Source organism: Gallinula chloropus (genome assembly GCF_964237585.1).
Source record: "Gallinula chloropus genome assembly, chromosome: 10".
Lineage (NCBI taxonomy): Eukaryota > Metazoa > Chordata > Aves > Gruiformes > Rallidae > Gallinula > Gallinula chloropus.
Genome location: NC_140095.1, coordinates 7,039,825 through 7,046,764, shown reverse-complemented (window position 1 = coordinate 7,046,764; position 6,940 = coordinate 7,039,825).

The following is a 6,940-nucleotide window of genomic DNA, read 5'->3' as shown; positions in this document are numbered from 1 at the left end:
GTTTACAGTGCTAAGGAAATCCCCAAACAAACCCCATAGGAAAAACCACCCCTGTCATCCAGGTTGTTTTCTTTACTGAAATCAGGAAATACCATCAAGTTTAGAAAACTACTGACTCTAACAAGCTCCAAGATGCTCATCTTTGACTCCAGCTTTTGCCTTTATCTCATGGAAAATCTCATGTTTACATATTCTGGCTGTGTCTATTTCTGCACAAAAATCATGTGTCTACCTGGACGAGCTGCCTTACTGTACATGCAGACATGCTGTGAAGTCACATTATGTTCTGAACAGAGAAGTAAACCAAGTACTAGCATTTTGTTCAGATTCTTTTATCACAAGAGAGAATGTATGAAATCAGTTATTTCAATTGAAGTTGAACAGTGTTTCAAATATGAACAAGACTGCTTTGAAATAACTATGACATAAGTTAATAAGTTATTAGATGTGACAATTTTGTGGCAACTAAAGACTAAGACCTCATCTCCCACATTTGCATGTCCCGGCTCAGATTTCTCACAGTCTGACAATGGCCACATTGTGTTAAATGAGTTAGGACAAGTACAGATGGGAATGTTAGCTGGAAAACAAATATGCAGAGCAGAGCATAAAAATAGAACTTAATAACAGAAATAAAAGTCAATATTTATGTTAAAAATACTTTCAGTGAGAAACTGGATATGTGACAAGTGGAGAAGGAAATGCAACATACCTGGACAAATGCAGTAAATACAAACCTCAGTATTTTTCTGGCCCAATGTCTGAAACTCTCTAAGCTGAGTCAGATGCCATCAGGGTTGTACCTGCATGGACATTACCTCACAGAGGAGGGAACGTGGAAAAAAATAAAAACAGTGACCCCAGTCTCTCTCCTGCAGTGGTACCTGGGATCATTGAGCAAGAGACTGTGCAGCTGCTGCATGATTAATGTGACGAACTGCAGGTGCCAACTGAAGGAGCTTCCCACACAACATACAAGGCCTGGCCGGTCTAGGAGGGAGCAGAGATGGAAAGCTGAGTTTTCTCTGCTGGAGGTACAGTTTTACACTGTTTAGTTTTACAAGGATGTCAACAGGAAAAACAGTTGAATAAGACACAAAAGAGATCTTTAGAAGTCTAAACAAGCTTCAACTCCCTGCAAAGGATAAACAGACTCATTAACATCCCAGAAGTCTGTCTGGCTCACAGGCCAATTAAATTATGATAATATCATCCTCCCAGTATTTCAGACTCCACTGATAAGCATTAATAGGCAGATATTGTTAAACAAATCCTTCTGCCTGTCAAAGTTAAGGTTTCTCTTGAGATTCCCATGAGAGCTAAAATGTAAAATGAATACTTACATATCTCTTTGTAATATTATTGATCATGTTTCAAAGAAATAGGAAGCAATGTCCTTCCCCATATTGCTACAGTACACTTGGTTCATAGTTAAGAAATTCAATACAAATGATGCTTCTTTTCAGTGTCTTTTCTGTTCAGATTAATTTTATATAAGTGCCATTGCTTTCATTTTTTCCTCTTAAAAAAATAAAACACAAAAAAGAGAACTTGTAAGACTGGAAGCAAGTCTGAGAGTTGATGATTTATCCTGTAAACTTTAAATGGGTGAAATCTCTTATGACATTTCTAGATTTCTTTGGAACCAAGGATAAATTGATGACAAATCAGGCCCATTTAAATGCAGCAAGACGTCCACTGTACATAATCCCCATTTCCGTGCATTCTGATATATTTGCAATGACATTAACGACAGAAATTTTTCACAATCCTTTTTTATTATGCTCATTTCTTAAGAAGTTTGGAAGCCAGATAACTCCTGAAAAGGAACTGTGTAATTTGATAACCAGACTGATGCGTGCTTCAGACGCACAAAGAGCATCATAGCACAGAGAAATGATAGGTGCTTCCAGTTCCCACAAATAACACAGGAACCAGCTTTACCTCTAGATGAAGGAAGTCAGTCCTAATATTTGAAAATTGTATGAACAAGAAATAACACCATATATAAATTAACAAAGTGGAATATGGAATAAAGCTGTCAAGAGTTATTAACAGCTGACAATTTACTTGTCCTATGAATCCAGGTATCCTTACAAAGCCATCTCACTCTTTCCCTACACATGGTGGACCTGTGTATCATTCCAGGAGGGTAAAGAAAAAGATTCCGGACATCATCAGGTACAAGTTATGGCATCTTAACCATACCAGCTGCCTCTTTACTTTCTGTACATATGGCTTCTGGATGACAACCCCAGTAGACTCACAAAAAATGTTATCTGCTTCAGTCTACTGAAGTCACCATAGAGCTCATATCAATTAAAGGATCAGGAAAAGCTTTTTCTTGGGATTCAGCCTATCCAGAATGAATTCATAGCTACATACTTCATCACATATACTCTAAACTCCAGAATGTCTTGTTCCTCTGCAGAATCACATATTATCTGAATGCTTGCAATCAAAAGATTGTATTCCAGACCAGGCAGATCCTTTAGTTACACCTCATCAGCAGACAAGTTTCTGTCCTGAACCTCCATAAAGCTACATTGTGAGGCTTTCTCCCTTGACATCATAGATATACCTTCTAGAAGTGTGACATAATACTGAAATGAAAAGGGTGCCCTGTTTGCTATATGTATACTGCATCCAGACAATACATGCTTCCTGGATTTCTCTCACTCATTTACAACCAGTAAATGAACAGTAGCAGCAATGTCTCCCAACTCCAAGCTTGGATAGAGTCAGTCATTTAGCCCGGCAGAGAACATGTCACAGAACAGTGGGTCTGCCATTAGAGGTGTGTGCCCCCAAACATTTGCAGGTTCTTGCACTCTGATACGGCTGCAAAGACTGAAATTACATGCTCAAAGCTACCCCCTTTTCTGCTCGGCTCTTAAAGAAGATGCAGAAACATTCTTGCAGCAAAGAATGGTGGAACAACATGTTTACAAAGCACTGGATTAGGCTCTTTATGCACCAAGAAAATAAAAACGGCCAATGGAAAGAGAATCTTTACAAGCCAATTTAAGAACAGGTTATTTTTGTGCCTTTCTTCCTCAAGCAGTTGAGGAAGTTATTATTAAATGGTTAATTTAACTTTGGGGAGTTCACAGACATTCACACTTAACATGACTTGACAGGTATTACCACAGTTTCCTAATCTGTTCACACTGTTCCTCTGCACAGTCCACAGAAGGAATAAAAGGGAATTATTTCTTTATACGTAGTATCACTTAATGTCTCCTTTGACACCTCTGGGAGATGTAAATCACTACTTATTTCTTTCTAAAGTTAAATGAGATATACTGAAAGTAAGTAAAGCAGAAATGGTAATTATATTCTGACATTAATTGCCAATTTATGCATAATATTGCATGGTTTTTGTTTCTGTCAATTACAAGAGCTAACTCTAAATAAATAACCTATGAAATGGAAAACTTGTTTGCCTGTGTAAACATTTACTTTTTCTGAGCAAATTTATCTCAATATTTTATTCACATCCTGTAATTTTCACAAAGATACTTTCTTGTGAATTTACACTCTTGCAATAGAAAATATTAAATAAAATAAGCAGCTACAAAAGAAGCTGTTCACTGCTGGTCAGGTTCCTCGTTCGTGCTTGTAATGAATCTGCACATTTTTGTTACAGAACTGCAGAGGTTACTCTGCATCAGATTAGATTTGTGGGCTCCCTGACAGTGCCATCAGGCCTTTTTACACATTTTACCAGTTTTATGTCTAGTCTCCTTTTAGGTTTCCCAAGCAATTCTTCCATGAGCATATTCTGCGATGTATTCTGTTCTGCCTGCTCTACACCCTGCAGCTGCAATGCTTTCCTGGGATACACTTCTGAGGAACCCTGTGCTACCCTTCCCCACAAGCAATTACTAGTGGGCAGACTGTGTATAATGGGACATATGTTTAGTAGAAGATAAAACAAAAGCATGTTACTGATAGCAGATTTGGTTTCAAGATATCACAGTATGTTGAAATAATTACAGCAAGTTACAAATAAAGAATTAGTTACCTCTCTTCTCAGGTAACCAAGAATATTTTTATAAACTTTCCTCCTTCTTATTCTGTTAAAAAGTTTAGACTAAAGTATAAACTGTTCATAAAATTGAATGAACACCTGTGAAGCTGAATTTCAAAAGCCATCTCAACGTGCCATCTTTAAAGTAAGACAAGCAAATGTTTTCTTTATTCTGATAGGAACACTTTTCCACTTTTTTGGGGTGGAGATGTCAAGGGCTTTTTTTTGTTTGGTTTTTTGGCTGAAGTATTGAATTGACCAGATTTTTTTTTTCCACACACTCGAGACATAAAGATTGTGACATTAAGTTCCTTCATACATTATGACAGTCTTTCACTGTGATATTGAGACATTCATTTCCTGCCCAACAGCTTTCTCCTCTTCAGAAAGCGACACTACAGATTCCAGGGAGTGTGTGTTCGTTTTTATTGACTAAATGGAATTACCCAAGGACTACAGATAGTGATTGAGCATGACTTCACAGAGCTCTGGCTTTCCTAACTCTTGTCCGTTGCTGTGTCTCATTTTCTGAGCACAGAGCATATTCACACACCCATTTCACGAGGAGTAGGTGATTTAACAGCCAAGTAAACATGACGCAGCTGTGAGGTAATTAACATCATCTTTTGCCACAGAATAACTAATGCTTTTAAAAATGACCCAAGAGTTGCTGTACTTTTAACAAACCTCTTGTGTTTTTGCGCAGGTGAGAGATACAATAAGCCAATGCTTGGATTCAGAAATGGTTCAAGAAGCCACAAAATCTCTTGACTTGAAAAGCTATGGAAGCTAGTTACTATCTCAATGTGGAGCCATGGATCCACAGCAGGACCCAGAATCCATTCTGGGCTTTGCCTAAAAATGAGAGACCTGGAGGGATCCTAAGGAGCTGTCTCAGAATCCAGGCTCTGCTACAGAATGGAAGAACTGGAACAAAATCCTCCAGAGCACAAAAATAGTGTCCAAACAGAAGTACAAGGTTTTTCTTTTCAGCTTTGTGTTAGTGAAGATTTGAATACAATGAAAAAATTCACCATTAAGGGCTAAAGTGCTCTGTCATTTCAGTAACTGAACAATTACTAAATCTCTGCATGTCAAAATCAAAAAAGAAATCAGGGCATAAAAGGGCTCTGCTTGATAATTACATTAGTCGGATTCATATCCCTCAGGAAATTGCACAGGAATTTTTGGCATGGCTTATTCTAGCAACCGATCACTAAATTTTAGGATCATTTCACTGTCCACTCAGGGAAGGTGTTCCATGATTTACCACTATGCCCAGAAACTCTCATCTAGTTAAATCCCTCTTTCCTTGATGCTGGGAAACAGAATTGGCAGCAATGTGGCATCTTTAACATTCTGGTAGTGCAGCTCTGAGCTCTTGGAATACAGAAGTTCAAACCTTGGTTTAAAAAGCTCCATAAATTTGATTTTACTTGGCTGCAAATAAGCAACCCGAAAATGAGCAATAAAATATTATGGCTGATGCAGAAGAAATTTAAATTTCTACCTACCAACGTACTTCAGTCTAAGGTGACACTTGATTGTGGTAAAAGCATGAGTCAGCAATGCATTTGTACCTCGTCTCTGCAGAGTTTGTGAGCCTAGCAAGTGTGCCACTGGTGACATAGTGACTACAGGCTACAGTAGGTGGACAAGTGACATTCAGTCACTTTAAAGTAAGCTCTGCACACCTGTCAGAAGGCTAAAAATTTTGGTCAGTGCAAAAAGCTCATGAGGTAAAGGGTAAACTGGTTAATATGCCTAGTAACAATACATTTTAACAGTTTTCTGAAGGAATCAGATTAACTGCAGTAGTAGAGGTAACCTGCCAGTAAGGGGCGACTCTGAGGTCGAAGAAAGGCTGAGCTATATTAGAAATAACTGAATAACAACATGTATTTGAGGAAAAAAGCCCCTATTTAACTATGATAAGAATACAATATGGACACAAGAACAATCAAGTCTTAAGGTCATATTTCAAATGATTTGCTGGGTTTGAAAAATATGGAGTTCTCATTGTGTATGTGGGTGCACATAAAATATAATGCACATTACTCAGGAATACATGTGCCAGGATATATGATGTATTAACAATTAGCAACTCTATTCATTTGTCTAAGCCTTAATCGTGTGACCAGTAAAAGGAAGCACTTTGAACTGAATTGTTTGGATGTTAACTTGACTGTGTCTGAAACTATTCACTCTAATACTGCGATGTGGATAGCTATGCAAGCAATGAGAAACGGTAAATATGGCAGTCTGGCTCACTGTGGCTCACACACAAGAAAGAAAAGGGGTTAATTTGATTTATGGATTTAAACTTATTCAGGGATTATGTTACTATATAAGAAATGCCATCCATTTATTTCAGTATTGTGAACTGTACAAAGCATGCTCACAATAGTGATTATTCCCTCTGTCCTGAATAAAGACAGTACGAAAGAATGAGAGGTAGGAATTGTCTTTTGTGACAGCAGAAGTTAATTAATTATACTTTTAAATCTCTTTTCATCAATGCATCCAAGCTACCTAAGACAAAATGAAACCTCTTCCAAAGCAGGGCTACCATCTGAAATGAACTGCATAAAGAGAACGCTTCCTCACCCAACAATTGCTCCTTGCTTAAATTTAGAATCACTTCAGCTCTTTGTTCATTAACATAGATTTTTCCTATTTTTTGATCCTTGTAAAACCAACATGTAAGCTGGATTCTGTGCCAGCTTGTGCATCACCATTAGGATGGATTATTTCAAGAAAACATTTGTACTGTAGTGTCTTTATTATTCATGATTTGCAAGCTGATAAGAAATCGTGTTAGCTCTGAATCTCAAGCTGGCAGGCATAAAATGAGCTCATTTGGGAGCTGGTGAGACAAGCAGTCTGTATTCCTGTGGTACAGGCAGG